The following is a 25,116-nucleotide window of genomic DNA, read 5'->3' on the forward strand; positions in this document are numbered from 1 at the left end:
GCCATCTTGATCCAAACTTGAGGTTAACTCTATTATGCAGTAAACCTGCATTGGGAAGAGATGCATTTGTTACTTTCACTTTTCTTCATAATATTTCATATATAGCCTTAAAGGTATTTGGGCCAGTGGACAGAGAGGGCATCTCTTTATATTATATGACATTAACCTTAATATCGGGCCTTTTAAACTTTCTGTGGGTGGTTTGGACAGGTTAACTGTCTGTCACTCCCACTAATAAAATAGTAATCAAGTGAGCCAAGCCTGCTCATTGACCTGTCTGCCTTCATCAACGTGTGTGTGTGTGTGTGTGTGTGTGTGTGTGTGTGTGTGTGTGTGTGTGTGTGTGTGTGTGTGTGTGTGTGTGTGTGTGTGTGTGTGTGTGTGTGTGTGTGTGTGTGTGTGTGTGTGTGTGTGTGTGTGTGTGTGTGTGCTGTGGTTCCAGCCAACTTCATTGCCGGTAGCCTCCTTCATCACATTGCAGCTATTTGCTCTCTGACAGCCCCTAATGAAATTGGCAGCCTGCACATACACACATACACACAAACGCGCACGTAAAAAAGAACACACAAACTGTGCATGAACAACACCCTTCCTCTCCCCTCAAATGCTTGCCCATTTATCCAAGGGCTTTGTATCGCTAACACCATGTCAACAATTAATTAACCATTCACCAAAGGGTGACAGCAGTAATACAACACTTATCATCATCACAGGAAGTTACAGCAGGCATTCAGTGTGTGTGTGAGATGTGTGTGTGTGTGTGTGTGTGAGAGAGAGAGAGAGAGAGAGAGAGAGAGAGAGAGAGAGAGAGAGAGAGAGAGAGAGAGAGAGAGAGAGTGCACAGGGGTCTCTCTGTCTATAGGCTTTAGTTAGCTTGGTCTCCTTCACGTCTTCATCTGACTGAAGCATTCTAAATGCACCAACTGTCCCACTGACTCTAGACAGATGGAGAGAGAAATGTGCAGATCTCGATACCATGTAGATTTACTGCGGGTGAACCAGACGGTATCGGACCGACCAGCCATACAGGCTTGGGAATTAGCTCATCTCTAGATACCACAAATGCCTTCTTGAGTCCATTTTTGCTACAGGTATGTTCATTGTTTGGAAAGGAATGGAAGGTTGTGCTGACAGAGACAGAGAAGGAGAGAGGGGGGGAGAGAGAGAGAGAGAGAGGGAGGGAGAGAGAGAGAAGAGGGCAGGGACAGAGACAGAGACAGGCAGTTTAAAACATGAGGGCCTTTACACACACACACACACACACGCACACGCACACGCACACACACACACACACACACACACACACACACACACACACACACACACACACACACATTTCAATTATGTTCACATATTGCGTTAAGTGTTCTTGAAACTAGATTAGAGATTACAGAAATATGCCCCTCATCCAAGTGTGCTGTCTGCCATTGACATTACCATTGATTTTCACCAGTGGACACAGACGGTGGACTGTAATCACAGAGGTAACTTTCAGGTGGGTCAGGTGCATACAGTAGTCGACATTTCAATGTTTGGCATTGGACTGTGGTTTAGACTTTTGCAAAGCTACCAGTAGGGCGTTTGTGATATGATTTCAAATCAACATCATGATTACTTCAAACATTTGCCTCGATTACAATTAATGAAGGATTATTTGACTGGAGTATTGAAAAAAAGTGTATTGAAAAAAAGTGGAAATAGCTGATCTACAAGCTAACGTGTTGCGATGCATTGTGAGCCTGTCAATTTGTATAAGAAATACAATTAAAACAATCACACAAAATCCTGCTTCTCGACAATTCGATTAACCTACATGAGCAAGAGGAAGTCGGTTATTGGTTCTAAATTTTGTTTTTTATGTATTTTTGTTTCATTGCCCAGCCCTGCTACCTAGTCCTAATCATAACATTCGTTAAATTAGGCCAATTCTGTTGCACTCAATGTTAGCATTCACTTGGCAGGAGTGTGAAGTAAATGACTCAAATGTAGAAGGGATTCAGAAGGCTGCGCCACGATGAGAACCGCTTTAGCATGGAAGGCAAATGTTACAAACCCACAGGACCTGCATGTCCTTCGCCAGAGCTATACGCTTGGCATGGATATGACAAGGGCAATGCGAAATGTGAAAGCGAGGGGGCTATTAGAATGAACAAGAAGCAGAAGTCGATGAATAAAAAAAGGGGGGCAGACAAAGACAGAGTATCACAAAAGTGCAGATCCGAGAACGGAGGGAGGAGAAGTCAGACATGCCACCGTTATCTGGGACACAGAAAGTTTGGCTGTTGCTTAATGGGAGTTTTTTCTTCCAATATTTCAGAGCTCTGCTAAGGAGGTGAGTGGAGGGAGGCACAAGGTGGAAACCAGAAAGGTCAGGGGACCATTACCCCCCAGCCAACAATCTGTCTCCCTGAATATGAACCGATATGAAGAGATATAAGGCCCAGCAACTGCCATGGCACATTAATGGAAAGTAAGAAAAAAAAACAGACTATAGAGGATTGCTTAAAATGTGACGGTTTGTCCACGGTCACAGAATGCCAACAGAATGCCAACGAGGGAGTATCAGGGCCCTTCAGGCCAGAGAATGGTGATTTTATTTTATTTTTTACTGTGACTCATGGTGTAATTCATTGTCTACAGAGACACACTAAATGTGGCGAGTTAAACTCCTACTCTCCTGTCTTAATAAAACATAATATATTTATAATATCAAATAAAACTTTGGTTGTGTGAATGTGATCTGAGGGTTTGCCACCTAGAAGCCTTCTCAAGGCTCAGGGAGTTAAGCTTGCAAAGGTGGTACCGTTGTAACGGTATTGATCATAAAATGGATTTATTGACCTAACAAAAGAATGTAGGCTATGTATGTATAATCTTTTTAACAACAAACATTACCTATATAAGGTGTTTCAAGGTGACATCGACTTCGTCCGAGGATGACCTAGAGAGGAGGAGCGAGTGCGAGAGAGAGCAAGTGACAGAAAGAGAGAGAGATAGAGGGAGAAAGAGGGAGAAAACTAAATCTGATACAGCTGCCACAGGAGACATGTCTGCCTATCGACAGCCCCAGCTTAAGCCTCCCTCAGGGGACGATGATGGCCACCGTACACAGCCCCCATCGGCCTGTCGACGACGCCTCGCGCAAGAGGGAGCAACGTCTGAAGAACAGCAAGTCTCAAATCTAGTAAAAAGAGGATGACTTCAAGTTCAAGAAATATGTTTACACGCTGGAGGCCGATAAGACGCAGCTCAGGAATTGTGTTGACATGCTGGAGGTCGAGAAGAAGCAGCTGAAGAATTGTGTTGACATGCTGGGAGGTCGAGAAGAAGAAGCTCAGGCATTGTGTTGACACATTGAAGGTCGAGAAGAAGCATCTCATTGACAGGTTGCAGTACTAAAGACTAAAGAGAACATATACACTGCAATAAATGCAGTGCTTAACAAAAGTCTGAAATGACTCATGACATCAGATACTACATTAGCTAATAATGCACAGTATTTGATTTCTCTGTAATGGGTTTATAGATTGGATATAGGTAGCTATGCTCAGAGACCACATCTATGGTTCGATTAATAGTTTGCTGGGTAGTTTTCCTGTCCAATACATTTCCACATGCTGTCATGACTGCAGTAAAAAGAAAGTATTCAATGGCCCAAAGGGAATTCACAGCCTCAAGGTCTCAACATATATGTTTAATTTATTTATTTAATCAGAGACAGCATTTCCATACAGCCTGCCTAATCTCCCACTGCACTTGTCCCACTGTTTGTCTACCATAACCTCACTGAATTTAGTTTTAATCTTCAAGCACATTTCCAACCAAACAATAAACAATACACATGGTTGGTTATCCCATCATTGATGACCTACAGTAAGACTTGTCACATTTGTATGCCTAAAAATTAACCAGATGTTGATGGTGTATATGGAACAAAACAAATGTTACCCATGCAGAATATTCAGTGTATTATAAATAATCACAAACTAATAGGTTGGTACAATAAATAGCCAATAATTAGACCAGCCCTCCATGCAAATTTAGCCTATTAGTGGAGGTGTTAAGGCCCAGAAATATGCCGTTAACTTCAAGTCATGATGCAAAGGTCCCCTTTGGTATGGAAGTACCTTAGGGCCATAGGAAAACATTTATCCAAAGAGACGAGTTAGATAACCCTTCATTTCTGAAATATACACGTTTTTAAAAATGGCCGCCACCATTTACAGCAATACAGCAGAACCAATATCTTTGCTTCTGTTAAAGCTATAATAATAATATTGGTGTCAAAGTATCAATTTTTGGGGTCAAGTAATCCAATTCAATAGGTTTCCAGGCAAAAAAACCAACCATTTTCTTATTGCCATTGAAAACAGGGGTAAAATATGCACATTTTATTAGAAAAATAAGTTTTAACTGGGTAACTTTCCATTTCTTTCCCCTCTAAAACTTTAATTTAGTTTTCCCTTCGGCATGGAAGTACCTTAGGGCAATAGGAACTAAATTATCCAAAGACACAAACTAGATAAGACGTCATTTCTAAAGTATGTGCATTTAAAAAAATGGCTGCCGCCATTTACAGCAATACAGCATAGCCCATATCTTTGCTTGTGTTAGAGCTATAATGATAATTTTGGTGTCAAAGTGCACATTTCTGGGGCCAAGGAATACAATTAAATAGGTTCCAAGACTAAAAAACCCAATAGTTTTCTCATTACCCTCACAATGGGGGTAAAATATGCACATTTCATCAACAAAATAAGTGACAACAAGGTGACATTACATTTTTCCCCCTATAAAAAAAGAAGTACAACCTCTTATGCACATGACATATGGCTTTATGTGTGTCTGTCCAATCTGGGAACCCAGTCAAAAAAAGGAAAAAACAGCACCCTCTGCTGTTTTTTACATTCCTAACATTCCTAACTATACACGTTGTATCAGGAGCTCCCGACAGATTCAGCTGCGGAGCTCTGAATCTGTCTTGAGAGATTAGTGTCTGTCTGACTGTATGTGTATATGTCTGACTGCTATCACCTGAGAGTTACACCTGTTGCTGCCACAAAACATAAATTCTGCACCAGGGACTGCGACAATTTGATTAAATCAGAGGTGACAGAAAATCTGAGACACTTTGAGGTTCAATTTGAGGTTTGCATTACTTTCTCATTGAATACATAACATTTTTTATGTTAGCTGTGCCATTAATGATCAAAAAATGGACAGAGCAAGAAGAATACATGAAGAGTCTGTGAGCCCAGTAAAAACATGCATGAATAGTGGTGGCAAGTTCACTGCACAGGCTATACTCTCATGCTCATCATCATCCTCATGTGAAAAGAGGGCTAGCTGCTGTTGGAGTGTGTGAGTTGTTGTAACGGGGTATGGTATGCGTGTATGTGGATCGTGGTCACTTCAGTGGATACAGGTCAAGTGGGCACCTTATCATTGTGGGCACCTCAATGTTAAATTGTCAATCTTTTTCCCAAAATGTTAAAACATTTAAAAGAATAAATGTATGCTTTGGAAAATGTTCAGGAATAATGTAAAGTATACATGATTTGAACATACAGGGTACATTCTATCAGACCTAAATTTACCCTTCAACTTCTTATTTAAGCCCAAAATGACTGGATATACAGTACAGGATTTGTAGCAATTGCTGAAACATTAGGCCTTAAAATTATTATTATTTGTCCCCCCTTAACCCTTTAAGACCTGAGGCGATTCTTTAAAAAAATCTAAATCCTAACAGTTTTTTGAAAAAAAATCAACAAAAAAAAAATCTAGATTTTTCAAAAATAACAGATATACAAGCTCGTAGCGCGGCACTCGGTGCCGCGCTATGAGCTTGTATATCTGCTATTTTTGAATAGCCAAAGACATCTAAAGTGACACAGATGCGTTCCAGGTATCAATGGGTTAATAAAATAAATGTAAATAAACAAAGTATCAGTTAGTTTAGCCTGTGAGTTTGCTATTTTTTTTTAACCAAAGTTCAAGCTAGAGGTTTTGACCTCCATCATTAAGGCAGGAACACACCGAACCAACCATGTCGCTCGCGACTGTCCTAGCAGCAGGGGGGTTGAGCTCTCTGGTTGGTTGTTTAGCCTCGCAAGGAGGGGGGTGAGAGGGGGGCTTTCACAATAGCAATATGGAGGTTGTGCTCAAAATGCAGACACTGTGTGTGTGTGTGTGTGTGTGTGTGTGTGTGTGTGGCTCGTCTCAAAAACGGCTAACATTGTATCAATGACATACATGGGCGTAAATGGGAGACAGACAGACCCACCGACTGGCAGCGTTGCTTTGTAAAAGAATAGAGTTCTATAATGCACGCTACCATTTATATTGGTGCAGCGGCAAAGCTTGGCCAATCCGTGTAGCTGATGGGTTGGGTTACACACTGGTTTCTGGAATGTATAGATATATTCTTTTTGTATTGCTGTTACTATTATGTAACAAGATGGGGGCTCGCAACTCACTTTTAAATGCTCAATTTTTATTTACGGCGAACAGCAGCAGTTATTTGCTGCTGTTTGCCATAAATAAGAGTTTGAGTTGCGAGCCCCCATATTGTTTTTCATGATTCTGTTTTTGCAGTCATCACCAAGAAACTGAGGTTATTTTTTCTTTGACTGTTGTATTGACCATACTGTACATATTATGTATGGTTGTCTGATACAGTGCTGCAGAAAGGGCTTTCCCCCTCAGGGATCATAAAGTCTGTAGTCTAATTCTAAAGTATCTGTAGTCAAAGCAAAAACAACATTAACAAAAACAAATACCCATCCCTCTCTACTCTAAATAGTTATTCAAATAACGATTTGTTTTCCTGTGTTTAAACCTTACTCTCAGAAGAATTACAAAGCCAAAAAGCCCAACCAGCATCAATGAACACCAGCATTTTAGCTTGACCTTCAGCTCAGTTGTTATGTTAAACAACCCCAATAGGCAACTTTGAATAATGTACTCTCCTGTGATACTTCCTAATTCCAAACAGAACGACAGCCTTGATAAGAAAGGAAAGAAAATGGACCCAACAAGTCAAAACAGGAGGGAATATGAATGCTTCACATCATTTTTGAGCAGTCTAATAAAAGTCAAATACAATTTAAATCTGACAGTGATACTTCCTGATACGTGCGCCTCAAAGAAAAAAAGGGAAAACATCCACAAATGAAGAGTTGTTACCAGCTTCTATTGGGAGTAGGAGAAGAGGACAAAGAGAAAATAACTTCTGGGGAGAGAGAGATTAAATGAAATGGAGAGGACAGAGATGGTGAAAATCGAACAAATTGACTGAACCACGTCTGTGCAGGGATATTGAGGATTTTCTTAATTTGCCTCCCTCATTTAAAGGCTGACGCAGGCACGCACGCACGCACACACACACACACACACACACACACACACACAGGTAAGAAGTGGGCTGGAAACCCAGGAGGTCCTGGGCCGTGCCCCTCTCCATTCTACAGATTTGAAGACATAGGAACTGAGCTGGGCCATCTGGTGCCGGACTCTGTAAATGGAGTTGACACTTTATCGTACAGGCCTGATTGGCATAACAGTCGGCAGATAATACAAAGAGATCTTTGAAAGAGCCAGGAAGACTCAAGAAACATTTTGATCCAAGCTGGTGCTAGTGTGAGGAATGTTTCACTCACTTCAATGGTGGGAGCTCGTGTCATCCTCTCTGGAGGAGCTGAAGGTTTAGATATAGAGGAAAATAGAGGTGCAGAGGAAGATAAAGGAACAGAAGACGTGTACATCTTAGATTTAAGTCTTGTATAATTCATAATAATAATTAATATAAACAGAAGAGACAGAATTTAAGAGTAGGGCTGTCGCTGTAACAAGATTACTGTGGTGCAATAACGTGGCCCAGAAGCACGATATACGATAATACAGTGACCGATGCCCCCTTTTTTCGTTTTTAACATTTTATCCTGAATTGGTATATAAAAAAGCAATAAATGAAAGTTACACTAAATAAGTTATACAGTGTTGCTTTTTTAAATGGCAGAGATGACAGTTGTTGTGATTTTGGTTGACCAACCATGTGGTCCTTTAACACATTCCCTGTCATTGACGGAGATCTCCGTCAATGAAATAAAAAAAGATAATTCCACAAGAGGGCACTCTAACGCAACTTAGGAATGATCCCTTGACTCTGAGAGAAGGAATGGACGGATGTGACGTCATCCCAAAAAACGTCACTTCCGTCCACTCCTATGTTATGAGTTGTAGAAAAACACATCTAGTAAACACAAACAATACACATATTTATTTTAAGTGTTAACTCAACACTATGCTGTTGAGTGTAGCTGCTGTCTGATCTACAAGGCTCTGATCTACAAGCTCATTTTCGCTATTTTTAGAGATTTTGAAAAAAAAATTGGGCGGTGTAGCCGCCCCTATAAGTGGGGTTGGGACACCTCATTAGCTGTACTGTGATTGGCTCATTAGTACACCCCTAGCTGTACTGTGATTGGCTGACTCTATTGGCTGACTCTATTCAGCACTGTGATTGGCTAGCGAGACACATGATGACATTAATAACCTATAAATAGGATTATGCACTTCAAAAAATCATTTTTTTTTAAAAGTGAGCTTCCATCACTATGATGACCACTGTGATGACCACACCACTTCACACTGGGTGTGATTTTTATATTTCAGATGTATTTTTTAAAATGCCTTAATTGTTTTGTATACTGACATTCAGTGGCATTCAGTGGTCTATGTTGGTGCAATAGAAGCTATTAAGATTGGCACAGCATGCCAAGTTTTGGTCAAGGGCAGAACAAAAGTAAGGCTGTGGTTTCAGTCTTCCAATTCAGGTTTTATTCTTTATATTTCTGTTTGAACACATTGAAAGCACTTACCTCAAACACAAGAATATTGTGCAATTTAGGGCAGTCCAATTATCATGCCTTTCCCCTTCACTTTAACCTGAGACCAACATTAACTCAATGGCCCACTCAAACTGTATCATGTTTTAATAAAAGCCCCTGTCACTTCTTGCACAATTCACTCTTTCTCACAAAAGAGTGTAATGACTGGTTTGAATAGGAGCCATTTATCAGGCTCAGTACTCTCTGTGTATGTTTGGAAAAGTCTGGGCCATTTGAAGATGGGTGCCCTCTTCTTTTCATTAAGATTCCACTAGAAAGGCCAGCATTTCACATTGCTGCCAAAACCTCTGTTTGGAACTATCACCATCATCAGAGCCACATGAATTTATTTCTTCAACAAAAGGCTGGAGGGCCGTCTCTCTCTCTCTCACACACACACACACGCACACGCACACGCACACGCACACACACACACACACACACACACACACACACACACACACACACACACACACACACACACAGAAAGGATTACAAGGACACGAAATGAAACAATATCTGTGATTTATGGCAGAGAGGAAGCGTGCCAATGATAACACTGCAGGGCTTAACATCAAGCGACAAAAAGACAAAACATCCAGTGACACAACTGTGCCTCGATAGAAGAAACCACTGAAAACCACATGAAAAGCCAAGGACACAACTACACTCATAACAACAACTCATTCACTGCCTTTACACAAATTACATCACCTCAAAGTAAACATAGGTCTACACTGTAGACTCTACACCTTGAAAATAACTATCATTAACATTTCAGACTGGTAGTTAAAGCATGGCTTTAGTTTCCTCTCCCTTTACTCTCGATGAACCATCTCCACCCCCTGCCCACACACACTTTTTTTCTTTTTTTTACAGATTAGTTTAAAATCCTGGTTCTTCAGGTCGTTTGGATTTAACACTCGTACATAATGTATTGTACTCGACTGTATAAGATCAAATTAATGAGATTAATAAGGTGAAATCTGTTTTGGGGATAGATTCTGGCTTCAACCATGAGTCACGTGCTGCATTATATAACACAGCAACTCCTGCCCTGGTGGCTTTTACCTCCAGTTCTAGAACTAGGATTTCTTGGCTCTCAGCCTTGAGACCAATACAACAAATAACACCGGCCCACCCAAACCCTGCCTTCTGCTGTCTCCTTTGACAGATTTTAAAGATCTAATCTGGCTTTCTTCATTAACTATAAAAGTCAAAACAATAGTATGGACTGCAGGGCTGCAATATCGGCATTATATTATGTGTAACACAAATCACACACAGACGGCAGTCTTCTTGATGGAAAAGCTAAGCAGCCTGTTGGTTTACCAAGGGCTGTATTTTAATGGGCCACACTTCTCTGCACACTGACAAGCTAATGGATTTGACTTGTCAGATGACAAATTACTCCCTTAAAAGGAAGTGGAAAATTACATTGGGTCGTCTGCTGACTGCCAGGTGAAGCCTTTTGACACAAAGCAGACTCAACTAACTGTAAAGGACTGTAGTTGTTTGGGTTTTTGGCACCTCATTAGTACACATTTGCTGTACTGTGATTGGCTCATTAGTACACCCCTAGCTGTACTGTGATTGGCTGACTATTGGCTGACTCTATTCAGCACTGTGATTGGCTAGCGAGACACATGATGACATTAATAACCTATAAATAGGACTATGCACTTAAAAAAAAACATTTTTTTTGAGAAGTGAGCTTCCATCACTGTGATGACCACTGTGATGACCACACCGCCCACTTCACACTGGGTGTGATTTTTCACTCACTATGGATATATCATGAAACTATTTTCTTGTTGATTAAGGCCAGTCAATAAACAAAGTAGTCAGTCAGTGGTGACAAAGATAATCAGTAACATTATGAAAGTTTTTTTGTATTCTGTTTCTGGAAGCTTTGTGTGGGTGTATTGTTGCTTAAAAGTCGAGCTGTTTAGAAGTGGGTCTGTCTGTGTGTTTTTCATCCATCCATCCATCCATCCAGAGAGATCCACAGCGAAACCACACCGTTATTAGATTATGTTAATTGTATTTGTCTTTTCTGAACACTGGTGCCAGGGGTCACAATCCAAACACTGGACTCTCTGCATGAACTGTAGTGGTATTGGCCATGCATTCGTGAGTAACTCATTACTGCGTCAGACAGTGTAACTATTATTATTGGGGTGTCTCCTGGTGGAGATTTGCGCTCCACTGAGTGTTCCACTGAGTGCACCTTTCCAGTATGTGGTTATGATTTGATACAGCATGTGCTGCTTCGTTTAAAAAAAAAAGAAAAAAAAGATGCTGTGGCTCTTCAGGGGGCTAGCCTTGTGTGTCTGTCTGTATGTGTGTGTGTGTGTGTGTGTGTGTGTGTGTGTGTGTGTGTGTGTGTTTGTGTTTGATTATTTTATTTATAAAGGTATAGAACCAGCTCAGTAGCCTTGTGGTTAGAGTGTCCACCCTGAGATTGGAGATGCCGGAGTTCGATCCCTTGGCTGGGTCATACCAAAGACTATAAAAATGCCTCCCTGCTTCGCACTCAGCATCAAGGGTTGGATTATTGTGGTTAAGTCCCTGCGACATACAGTACTAGCGTCATGTCCAGGGGGTTTACTTGTACATCAAGCCGCCTCACGGCTCACGCTATACAGAAAGGCTCCTGCCATATGGGCCACATGGCTCGGCAATGGGCTTACTGGCAGTTCAACTAGTTAAAAACACGCCAAATGGATGACACAAAAAGCCAGAGGCTTGTTTCCATTGTGGTCTGTTAAACATTCAACTCTCAAACAGCTGGACAAAAAGAGCAGTGCAACAAACAAAAAACTACACAACAATAGAAAATACATTTTAAAATCATGGGAGTGACATAAAAGTGGGTGGGGGGCCTGGCTACGGCACATGGAGGTTGTCAGACTTGTCACTCACAGGGAGTGAGCCGTTTACAACCCTGGGGGAGGCCAGCTGGGGAAAGAGACGTGCGTGTGCGTGTGGCCGTGTGCATGTGTGTGTGTGTGGAGCTAGTCTTGCAAACCGCAGGAGTGATCAGAGCCAAACTTCATATACACACTGTCAGTAGGCCAAATAACTACAGCCACTAATATATATACATACTGCATATATAATTCATGAGTCATGCTTCATAGATATGTCATACACATGAAGTCCAAGATCGACTTGGGAGCCACGCCATTCCCATGTGGATCCCGAGATCCACATGATTTGATTTTATACATTGTGGCTCTGCAGGAGGTCAGTCTGTGTGTCTGTCTGTCTGTGTGTCCGGAGTTAATCTTGCAAACTGCAAAATTACTACTATGGAAGCAGATACATGTGTGCAGCTTGTGAGTCCAAGACTCACAAGTCTCAATGACATAAAATATCATATCGATGGCCAAAATGCAAAACCTCCTAGGCTATGTGCAAATTTCATGATTTTCGGATTTCACTGTGGATGAGGACTATAGGCTATGCTGCACAGGCTCAGTCTGTCTGCAAGATAGTCCCTCCCCTCATTTTGTCAGAAAAAGTCATTTGACTAAAACCTCCTATCTTGTTCAGTGCCAATTAGTGCTAAAATGTTGAAGCGCAAAACCTCTTATCTGCACCAGAACTAGTTGAGCAGCAGACAGAGCTGAAACTTGGGAATTCTATGTTATGTAGACCGTCTAAATGTCTTTCAGTTTGTAGTCATCTATTATTTTCAAAATAAAAAAGTGTCTTCTCCGCTTACTAGTTAAGTATTTGTTAGTAACTCTGTCAAGTTAATTGCATTGCCTTGTTGATTGCTAATGATTAGTGTCAGGTGGTGACACTTTTATCACACCAAGAGTGTGAGTTGATAAAAAAATGTAATGGTAATAGTTTGATACAGTACTGTAGAATGTCTTGATCTCAAAATGAGCATAAAAAAAGCATTATTTAACAAAAATAATGTTTGTTTGTAAGCCTAACTATTTCTAGGTAAAAACCTCCTATGTGCATCTATGTAGATAGGAGGTCATTTTTAGGTATAGATAGGAGGTTTTGACATTGAACATTTTGAACTTGTGGTTAGAGGTTGTCATTGCTGCTTAAATGTGAACGTCATTGTCGTGATTTTTTATTAATTGCAGATCAAAATCACACGTGAACACTGTGGCAGCCAACAACCCTGTTATGAAAATATTGTGGTGTGTCGGTTGGGGGGTATGAGGGTATGGGGGTGGGATGGGGTTTGGAGTTATAGGGTGTGGGAGGTGTGGGTGGTGGTTGGGGGGGTATGGGGTGGGGGTTGCATGAGGGTTTGGGTGGGTGGAGTTTGGGGGTTGTGGTGTGCTGGTTGGGGGCATGGGGACCGGGGGTTCTGGGAGTGGGGGTAATGGGTTGGGTGGGATTTGGGGGTGGGATGGGGTTTTGAGTTATGGGGGTTGTGAGGTGTGGGCTGGCAGTTGGGGGGTATGGGATTTGTGGGAGTGGGGGAGTATTGCAGGTGGTGGAGTTGGGGGGTAGAGGGTATGGGGGGGATTATGTTGAGGGGGTTATAGGCCAGTTAGGCCGGATCATACAGGATAGGGTCTTTGTGATGCGAAAGTGTGGTCTAGCCAACACCAACTCAGGACTCCTGAAGTGGGATGGGGTTTTGAGTTAGGGAGGTGGAGAGGTGTGGGCTGGCAGTTGGGGGGGGGGGGGGGGTTGTGGGAGTGGGGGAGTATTGCAGGTGGTGGAGTTGGGGGGGTGGAGGGTATGGGGGGGATTATGTTGAGGGGGACATAGGCCAGTTTGGCCGGATCATACAGGATAGGGTCTTTGTGATGCGAAAGTGTGGTCTAGCCAACACCAACACAGGACTCCTGAAGTGGGATGGGGTTTTGAGTTAGGGAGGTGGAGAGGTGTGGGCTGGCAGTTGGGGGGGGGGGGGGGGGGGTGGGAGTGGGGGAGTACTGCAGTAGGTGGAGTTGGGGGGTATAGGGTATGGGGGGGATTATGTTGAGGGGGGCATAGGCCAGTTAGGCCGGATCACACAGGATAGGGTCTTTGCGATGCGAGAGTGTGGTCTAGCCAACACCAACTCGGGACCCCTGAAGTGGGATGGGGTTTTGAGTTATGGAGGTGGAGAGGTGTGGGCTGGCAGTTGGGGGGGGGGGTTGTGGGAGTGGGGGAGTATTGCAGGTGGTGGAGTTGTGGGTAGAGGGTATGGGGGGGATTATGTTGAGGGGGGCATGGGTCAGTTAGGCCGGATCATATAGAATAGGGTCTTTGCGATGTGTGAGTGTGGTCTAGCCAACAGCAACTTGGGACTCCTGAATCGCTGCCCTCCACACTCTCCTATCTAGCATCAGGGTCTTGAGCTCTACAGTATTGTTGGCTAAGCTGGTACGCCGAAGTGCATCTACGTAGGTGGTGCACTTCTTGTCTCTCCTGGCTTTGCCCTGGGTTGGCTCTCATAGTGTTAGTTTGCTTGCCACTAGTTATGGGTCCCTGACGCAGTGCCCTGCCTCATCCTTCTCTCTCTGAATTTGTCTGTGACCCATGGTAGGTTCCTGTAGAGGACCACATTTCTGATGTGCTCCGTCCATGTGACTCCTAGTGCCATTCATAGCATTCTTGTGTAGACTCCATCCAAGGCCCTTTCCTGTTGTGCTGTGACGGTCCATGTCTCAGCCCTATACAGCAGTACCACTGTAGCTATACGAACAGCCGCCTCTTGAGGTCTTCTCCCATGTCTGATTTCCACACTCTCCTCATCCCATGCAAGGCATTCCAGTCAAGTGCCCACAGACCTTCAGGTCCTGTTCCATTGAAGCAGTCAGGCCCAGATTATTAGAAGTCCTGGACTGCCTCGAGTAGCTTGTCTCCATCATCTGAACCATCTTCTCAGGAACTCCATAGGCCCGGAGAATGTTCATCAGATTCCCCCGGTGGATGGTGCCAAAAGCCTTTTGGAAGTCATGAAGGTGATCACCACTGAAAGATTCCGCTCCTTACTCCTTCCAGTATCCTCCTCAGCACCAGTATCTGCCCGAGTTTCTCATTACAGGGTCTAAGATGGGTCTAAGACGGTTGAGGATCTTCCTGTTAGCCGTCTTGGCAACTTGTGAGCTCAGGCTAATGCCTTGGTCAGTTCGCCTGACTTTGGTACTGGATCGATGATCATTTTGCTCCACAGCTTCGGCAGCTTGCTAGACGTGTGTGCTTGATAAAATCCAACACCACCTCGTCTATGGGCACATACATCAGAACCTCTGCTGTCACTCCATCTTCCCCGCAGCTCTTGCCTCACTTGATAGTAGCCTTGACCCTCTGGTACTCATCCATGGTGAACCGTCTGGTTTGGGAAGGTCATGGAAGACAAGAGCATCGGATCATCCTCTTCTTCGGTTGAAGGAGGATTTCCTAGGAGTGTTTTGAAGTGCTGGTACCATGTTTCAACTTGTTCCTCTGCGCTTTCTCCCCAGATCTTGGAGGTCTGAGAAGAGCTTCTGCCAGAAATGTCATTGATGAGCTTCCAGCTCTTGCCATGTTTCTGGTTAACATGCACCTCTTTAATGTCCCTGATCTTTTTGGTCAGCTCCCGTTGTTCCAGTTGCATACACGTGGTATAGCTCCTCCTTCCTCTGCTTATATTCCTCCCTCAGACCCTCTCCTTTTTGGTCAGCGACAAAGTCCCTGTGTGCTGCTCTCATCTCCTCCCTGGCTGTGGTGATTCTAGGGTCAAGGCATCCGTCTTTCCTCCTTGCTTATAGGCTCTTTAAGACATTCAATGATCTTACATACTATTCCACTATCCACACCGGAAACAAGGTTGGTGATCCAGTTGTATGAGTTAGGGGAGTTGGAGGGCATGAGGGTTTGGGTGGGTGGGGTTTGGGGGGTGTGTTGTGCTGATTGGGGGGATATGGGGGTTGTGGGGCTGGGGGGGTATTTCAGGTGGTGGAGTTGAGGGTATAGGGGGGATTATGTCGAGGGGTGCCTGGGCCAGTTGGTTGCTGTTTTTGGAAAAAAGCGTATACAGTCTACTAACCATGTTATACCATTGAAAATGACTATAGCGTATACCCACGACCACACGCATCTCGTGCAGGGAATGATTATTGTATACCTCAGAAAACAAACCTAGACCACACCACTGATGCAACTGTTTGCAGCTGTAAATGTATGTGTTTACAGCCTGTACTATTTATCATTAAATAGTTATGCAATCACTTAACATCACGGTGCAAAAGCTCCTATCTGCAGAATTATCCAGGAAAAGTGGGGAAAAACCTCCTATCTGCATTTGCAATATGAGATCAGTGTAATTAACATATAATATTGTAATATAATCCAGAAATCCAGAAACTGTGAATTATGTGATGGGTATCATAAAAAAATTGCATTGTGCAAAAAAGATACAACATTTTGTAGTTTTCTTTTTCATTTTCCCAACAATGTTAATTTTTCAGATAGGAGGTTTTGCGTTTTGGCCATATCATATATCACATTACATGGTAAAATGACTAGAAATTAAAATACTATGGTAGTGAACTACAGTGCTATTGGGCAAAACATACATTCATTATGCCAAAGTGAAGTGGTATTACAGTACATTTCCAAACGATGTTCTCAGATGTTGACATTAACTGTAAGTCAGACAATGCATTGATGCTCACGCCAAGATGGATTTGGGTATGGGCCAATCCCCAGATTGTCCTCTGTCCTCTTCCTGAACCCATATTTTTTTTTTTACACACATTTATGACTACAAAAAAACTTGAATGTGGGGCCATTTTCATTGGCCCCTTTAGACTGACACTACGACCCGGTACGGTACAGGGTGACATTGTTAATGCAGATCTTAACCAAGGGGAGTTTGGTAGCAACTGTTAATGGGTAACAAGGACGCTATACAGCACGGAAGAGCAAGGCTAATTCCGGATGTATACTTATAGTCGTACAACAGAGTATAAATTAGGCTTTACTGGACAGCATGACACATCTCTGTTGACAAAGCCATTTAGCCCAGAAGCCTCATTAAGGGGTTGAGAAACCCTGATTGGATTAGAAAAGTGTTCTGATTAGACTGTAGAGAGCAGGAGAGAGGACACGCTGAGGAAGCCAGTCTGGGTGGTACAGACGCCAGACACTCCCCTGATAGAGAAATCACCACCCTGGCACAAAACACAGACAGACATGGCTATTAGATCAGTATTGCTCTGTTGGAAGGCCACATTTGTCCTAATTTAACTCCCCCTGCCGTATTGCCCGTTTCTTCCTCTCTCTCTTATGCTCGCGCTTGTCCTACATTTCAGCCTTTGACATAAATCTGTGCTTGGCTCTTTTCGTCATGGCAGGTAAAAAAGCAACAAACAGCAACCTCTACCTTTGGCAGTGACTGCTGTTGAACGCACATCAAAATCCAGGGTGTTAATTGTCTCCGCCAGGCCGAAAGCATGGCCGAGACTATGTTTTGCAACCTGTCCGTCCGTCCGTGTGTGTGTCCGTCTGTGAACAGCTAATCTCCGGCACGGTTGGCCCTATCGCAGTGAAACTGTGCACGCACACTCATTGGATGCCAGAGCAGAACCTCTGCCCCAAGTTTTTCAGATTGGCCTGTTATAGCGCCATCAGGAGGCAGATTTTTGCAAAAAATATATATTACTCCTACAGATTTTGTCCAAACATCACGGAAATCGGTACACAGTATCTCTATAGTCATTAACCCAAAAGTGTCTTTCAGATTTTTCATATTCCATCCTGATTATCTAAGATTGGCTTCCAAAGTTTTAAGGAGTGGTCAGTTTTGAACAAAATGCCTCAAATCTCATGATTTGAGGCACACAGAGTGGGTAAAACTTTGCACGTGCATTCCCACTAGGCCAAGAAAGAAATGCCACCCTACTTTTTTCAAGTCTGCCTTATGGTGGCGCAATAACAGGCAGATTCACGTGTTTACCTATAACTGGACCGATCGGCGTGAAACTTTGCATGCACACTCCCTAGAGGCCAAGAAAAAACCTCTGCCCTGCATTTTTCACATTGGCCTTTTAACGCGCCACCAGGAGGCTGATTTTTGCAAAACACATTTATTGATATTACTCCTACAGATTGTGTCCAAATATCATGCAAATTGGTACACATGATCTCTATAGTCATGTGATCAACACGGATCTGTCCGATTTTTCATAATCCATCCTGATTGGCTAAAATTAGCATCTAAAATTTGCAGGAGTGCAAATCATGAATGCAGCGTCCGATTGTTGTGAAACTTTGCACGCACATTCCCTCTAGGCGGGGAACAAATGCCACCCTTTTCACATTGTCCTGTTATAGCACCACCAGGAGGCCGATTTTTGCTAAACAATTATTTTGATATTACTCCTAATAGACTTTGTCCAAACATCACGCAAATCGGTACACATTATCTCTATAGTCATGTGATCAAGACGGATTTGTAAAAGTTTTCGTATTCCATCCTGATTGGTGAATTTCAAACATTGCTGGCCCACAATAACCTACCTGACCTGGCGGAGACCTGTTTTCGGAGGAGCACTTTTTCTAGTTTGACTATAATTTTTTACACTCAGTTAAATTAACATGGACCCATGCAGTTCCATTTTTACACTCTTGAGTTGAATTTACATGGAACCATAAGGGTCAACAGCACCTAAATTGACACTATGATTTTACAGTGCAGAACCAAAATGCATAGGAGGACGAAGCCAAGCGGGTTGCTGATGGGAAACAGTAGAGCGGTTATTAAAGAGGTATTAAAAGTCAGCCACCTGAAATGCTGCTGATAAGAAAAAAGGTTCTCCAAGAGTGACAGCGAGGTCAAAGAGTAGGTCATCAGAAAGAAAAGGAAGCGATCTCTTAGATTACCGCAGCAAACACAGAGTATCAACTCATCTCTCTCTCTCTCTCTCTCTCTCTCTCTCTCTCTCTCTCTCTCTCTCTCTCTGTGTGTACTTTCAAGTCAAATTCAGTTCATAAGATGATTGTGCTAGTTTAACCACTTTGGTGTCTCTATTTTAGGGCATGTCAACATCGTGAAAATATCCGATCTACAAGCTTGTGGATGGCCTATTTTTGCAATTGGCATTATGCTTTTCTAAGCCATTTCACAATAGGGAAGCCGCAGCCAGAAGCTATGGCTATTTGAGAGATGGGAACATTTTGGATAGTCTAGTTTTGGAAAAGTGAACTCTGTGTAATACCTTAAACTGTATAAGTTCTAGCCTTGCACACGGTGTACTTGATCTTATTTTGTGTACTGCTTCATCCCACCACTGATCTCCAAAGTCTGTTAGGTGTGCTCCTAACGGATCATAAGTGACACTGATTCCTAATGGGGTTTAAAAGTGAGTGATTCTTAATGGGGTTTAAAAGTGAGAAAGTCGTCCCAGCACTGTTTGGGAGGTAGGGAGGGGTAACAAGGAAAAAGAGCAGTAGCACTGAAAATAACGAAACAGCATTTTGCTTATAAAACTGCAATTAAAACCATAGCTAGTGGTATATGATGCTATGATGCCCCCCCCCCTTTCAAGAATATAACATCACAAATAAGAAATGGAGTGAAAGAGTTTCAAATGGTGCCTCCTGAGCATATTTATTTTCAACACTGTGGCCATAAAATTTCAGTCCAGTTTTCATGTCAATAACTTCAATACATTCAAACAACTTTCAAACACATCCCAGTTGCCTGGTACCATGTCATTTGGAACAGCAACTACAGATCAGGCTCACACCAAGTTTCATGTGTCATCATTAAACATAACAGTAAATGTTTTTTCCCCTCCTAATTCAATTGTAGTTAATTCTTTAACTATGCAGTTCACTCTGAAGCAAGCTTACAGTGGCAATGTAATGTTACAATGGAACAATCACATTAAATGTAAGTGCAAAGTTAAGTTGCAAGTCCACAAATAGCAGCATAACAACAAACAATATTGTTTTCAATTCAACAGTAATACAAGTATATACAGTTCAGTATGCCGTTCCATGCAAATGGTTTGTGGATGGTTTGTGGTCCTGTTGTTTTTATTCATCATTATTATTTACACTGTTGTACTATGCTTGTAATCTCGGCATCATTGAAAATGAGGGCTCTGCCCTCAATGTATCCCCGAGAAAATAAATAAAGGTTGAATGGTTTGTTTTGAAAACTATTAACAGTCCAGTATGCAGCTTTATGAGTTGTTGAAATAGCTACTATTAGCATACCAATCAAGTTCAGTGTGAGACATGACCTTGTGCCTCCTGCATGAGCTTTGGGGATCTTGGTGGTAGGGAAGCTACAGCTGTTATGAGGCTATTTTCAAGGCCCTGGCAGAGTCTGTTTCTTTGCTTTGTTTTTTATCAGAGTCATTGCTGAGAATGTACTTTCACACAAGTATGTGGATCCAAATTGTAATAAATGACCAAGAGCTTGTTTCCCTAACTTGGGGTGCTCCCTGCTCACAATCACCCACAACTCAGTCAGTGTATTGGTCTCAAAGGTATTCTGGAGCCCTCTGTCTGAGGTCACGTCCAGTAACTCCTTCCTGAGGTGAACAGGTGGTGAATCACCATTGGTTTCTGACACTGTAAATGGGTTTCTGACCCAGTCGAGCTGCTCTGATTTCTCTTTTCAATTGGGAAAGTATGTTTAGAAATTGGCAATATGGTTAACCAAGTGACCAACCACAATGGGTTTGATTGTGGCTCTCTGTGCCTGCTCACTGGACATGAATGCATCAAACCTTGTGCACAAAACCTCTTCCACAATTCCACTTTCTTGAGAAAGCCATTGACTCTGTCATACAGTTTAAAAATTGTACAGTCCCTGCCTTGCAGGCCGGTATTCAGTTAATTCAATTTAGCGAAAATGTCCGCCAAGTATGCTAGTGTAGCAAGCCAGTCATTGTCCAAAAACGGGGGCAAGAGGAGATGCATTCTCTGACAAAAAGCAACATACCTCATTCTGCAGTTCGAACAGCCTGTTAAGCACTTTTCCGCGGGACAGCCACCACACTTCTGTGTGTAGGAGGAGTTCTCTGTGTTCTGCTCCTATATGTTATCACATAATCTCCGGGAACGGGCGTGCATTTAGCGGTCTGGACGTGATAAAGTTGATCACCTTGACGGCATCGTTCAAAATGGAATGACGCTCGAAAACTTCGCCCGCTGTTGCCGAAGTTGCCGGTGCCGCGTATTATGAAACACTGCCGCACCAGAACACTGCCGTGGCTGTCGGCAGTTACCGGCGACGCCGCGTCTGACACCGCTGCCGGAGAGTACACTCGCTCCTTCTGCCCCCATTTCGGGAAAACTGTCTTAGGGCATCCCACTATGTAAAACATACAGTATGACTAGCTAAGGACAAGAGGTATGCACATCTGTTATGGTTAAGTTGATGGTTTGTTTGAGGACACGTAAAGCTGAAGGAAAATAGTTCCGAGAAAAAAAAACGTTATTAGATCGGAGTACCACGTTTCGACCTACAGAGGTCATTGTCAGGTACAAACATTGAGACACCACAGAAAGAACTACAGAGGTTGTTTGAGGATAGACATTTATTATTTACCCTCCCTTCTAATAACCTCTGGGCAACTTCGTAACCAAGTCTGCATGCATGCACACACTGGAGGACATCTGATCTTACACATGAAAGTAAGAGAGGCAATTCTGACAGTGACTTCAAACACTTTTGAAGATGGTACCTTACAAAAATAAAGGAAGATTAAAGGAAACACTGACCAAAGAGTGATCACCATCTTTCAAACAACGTATCAAACTGAGAAAAGTTATGGAAGACGTGAAATAGAGAAGGCTCTCACTCTCTCTCTGGTACACGCTCTCTCTACCCCCCCCCCCCCCCCCCCCCCCACACACACACACACACACACACACACACACACACAAACTGAAAATAGCTCTGGCAGGCTTAGTATACCTTCTTACTGCATGAATGAATAGTTCTTCATAATGAGTGTTGTACTGGTGCCAGGACTGCAGGAAGTATGTTTAACCAGAAAATAGACTAGGAGCTCTGGACTGCTCTATCTCCTCAATAAGGAGGACTGAAGCAACTGTTTGTTGATGTTCACAATGCACACCGTGGGTCTTTCTTGGCACAGACACTGTTTTCAAACTTGAGAACATATTCAGCCGGCTTACTTATGACTGGCTGAATGTCTGGTGGTGTTGGGGGTATAATGGCTGCCGCTGTTGTTCAATTACATAAATTATAATAGCTGAAAATACATGTTCAACTGTCTCCGACTGCAAGGGAAAAGGTCACAATGACGTATATTAATTAAAGATTTTCTTTAAATGTATACATGAGAAAGCCTTTTTGTAGGCTGTGGCAATCTGCAAATAATGTCTAAGTGTGATAAATCATTTTGAATAGAGAGAAGAGGAAGCGCAGCCTGCGTGGGTCTGTAATGATCAGAAACTGAAAACAGGCGCTTTATTTTGTCACATGGGACCAACGCGTTTCCGCTCAAGGGCCTTCATCAGGGTCCCTGATGAATAGGGATTTATTGGGAATTACCACATGGATTTGATCTGGTAACCTGGAGATTGAAAGTGTGCTCTTGCATAAATTGTCCTTGCAACCTCGTAAACAGTTGTGACAGTACTGGACTTTGTACGTTTGCTGGCAAACCACTGATACATTGCATCTCAATGTTTCAAGGCAGGTGCGCCTTCAGCAAGTGGCCACACCAAGTGGTGTGAAATGCTGACGATAAGTGCCGTTCCAGTTGCATACTGATAAGCACAGAATCCCACACAGTGACACAACCCAGCACAGCACAGTACAAAAGTTAACATACAATGTTTTGGGGCTTAAGAAACTTTCGACTTATCTAGTGATTTTCAGACATGTACAGTGCCAGCGTTTTCTCCGGTGACCAGGCTGGTACTCGGTTAGGAATTGAAACAGTGCAGCCAAAGTATATGGTGTATGTTCAAATTTACCATGGGACAGTTCAATGGCAATATGGTGAACCGAACAGGGTGTGGGTAATCATGGTAGTGGGCCTCCTGGCCTTAAATACTCACTACACTTTAAGCCATTATTAATTGTTATTAAGCCATGTAATGAGTTGCTCAAAGCTGACTTGTTAGATATGGCCATTGCATCAATAATCAATTGAAAGCATGAGTAAAAGGATGAGCGATAACATCAAACATGGGCACTGTGTGCACGTGTGTCTGCACTGTGGCTGTGCATTTTAAACACCCCCTTGATGGGAAGAGAGAGACTAAGAAATACAGGGGACAAGAGAGGGATGGTGGAGATATAAGAATGAAAAAGCGCAATAGAGATTTCAGATAGTGAACAGAAAATAAACAGTTATCGACCTAATATGGGTGACCGTGTGATATTAAAACATTAGTCGGTTGACTGAAACAACACATCCTATCTCCTCTACACAAGAAAGTGGCAAACTGCAGCAAGAGCTGTCATTTCCAAACTTGATATTCATTTGTTCCCTGTTCTGCTCCTCTGGGTGCCAAGGCAGAGATTAGGATTCAGTGACAGATGTTAATCTTTTCCACTGTGCCCACAGTTGAGATGAAACCCACATGATAAACTAAAATCGGGAGAGAGAAGAAAATGAGAATAGCAGGGCAGAGAGAAACAAAGAATAGTAAATACAGGAGGTTGTTGGTGTCTCAACTTACAGCATCTGAACACTTGGCTTGAAATAGTAAACATGCACACATGATATGATAGTTGAGTGTCATATTAAACATTCACACAACTCTGAGTGAAAATAAACATTCAATAATTCCTTTGAATGACGAATGACGAATAACGAAGAAAATCTAGTTAAAAAACGGTGTGTGTGTGTGTGCTAAACTTAAATGACGAAATTTCACATTTAAATTGAACTGATTAATAGGATATTTTTAGATTATTACTATTATGAACAACGCATAAGACCCTAAATGACATAGTTCGAAGGCCATTGTTTGTCTGTTGCAGTTGTCTGGAGAGTTTTTGGAGAAGGATTAAGCAGAGGAGCTGTTGCTGTGAAAGCTGAATCCTGCTAGCCTCAACTTTCTTCCCCTTACATCAAAAAGCACAAATTGTGTGGCTAAGTCAAGACAGACAGATTACAGAGCAATGTTTCTTAGAGACTAAACATTAAATACAAAATAAAAATAAAAATAACATCGGACCAACTAAGCATTTTCATGCTAAAGAAATGGTGGTCTTGTGGCGATAAATTAACCAAAGTTAATCTGGACTTTTTGAAATGATTTTTTGTACTTTTAAATGAATCTATAATTTGGAGTTGCTGTACAGATCATTATTTCTCAGAAAAATTATGACAGTAATCACTCTTCTATCCACCACTGCAAATGATAATCATTGCTAGTTATAATAGAAACTATATTAGTATGGGACCTCTTTTCTAATAAGGTTAGGTACTAATCACCCACCCATAACTGGTCTATACATTTCAGCTATGCCCTTATTAATCCTATGGGCTGATTGACTATAGCAACACCATACATTTTTATGGTTGGATATTAGGATATTAATCAGTATGTGTAGTTTCTGCTAATATCAGGGGAGTTGCTTATACCCTCTGTAGTAATTCAACACAGATCAGGTAATTAAACTACTTCCACAACTCTAATACTGTTATCATATTCACAAAAAGTATAACTCAGAATGTATTATCATGAAAGTAATATGTTGTTTTTCCTTGTGTGGAACGGGCTTTTTGCCTGCATGACTAATGGAGCCATTAAGCAAATACATCTGCCGGGAGCATTTTATTGGTAGCAAAGCTTTCCCTGTGACAGTCAATTAGAGGTCAAGAGACGGCCTCTGTAACTGTCTCTGGTATAAATAAATCACAGCAATGGCCACATAAGCACTGGCGGGTCATCAGGGGTCAATGACCGTGGATTATTTGAGCAATTATTTCAGTAGAGGTAGATCAGACAAATGGACACATTGCTTTGAGAAAATGACTGGGGGTGGTTTGACTTGCTGTGAATGAATTCACTTTCACTTTCAAACATGTGTGGGGTCATTTTAACATCTATGCAGGCTTTTGTGAGCACCCCAGACAGTTCTTAAGTTGCTTTATTCAGTATTTCGATATTTGCTATTCATTTTATCAGACACGCCCCTTTCCTACATAAACCCATTGTAACCTAAAACTTGTTAGAATCATTGTAAACACCCGTCCTTGGTTCTGGTGACTGATATTGTCCTAATAATGCGTGAGGGGGCCGTAATTTTTTCAATTACTTTTTT

The sequence above is a fragment of the Gymnoscopelus braueri genome, assembly GCF_963280865.1.
Source record: "Gymnoscopelus braueri genome assembly, chromosome: 22".
Classification (NCBI taxonomy): Eukaryota; Metazoa; Chordata; class Actinopteri; order Myctophiformes; family Myctophidae; genus Gymnoscopelus; species Gymnoscopelus braueri.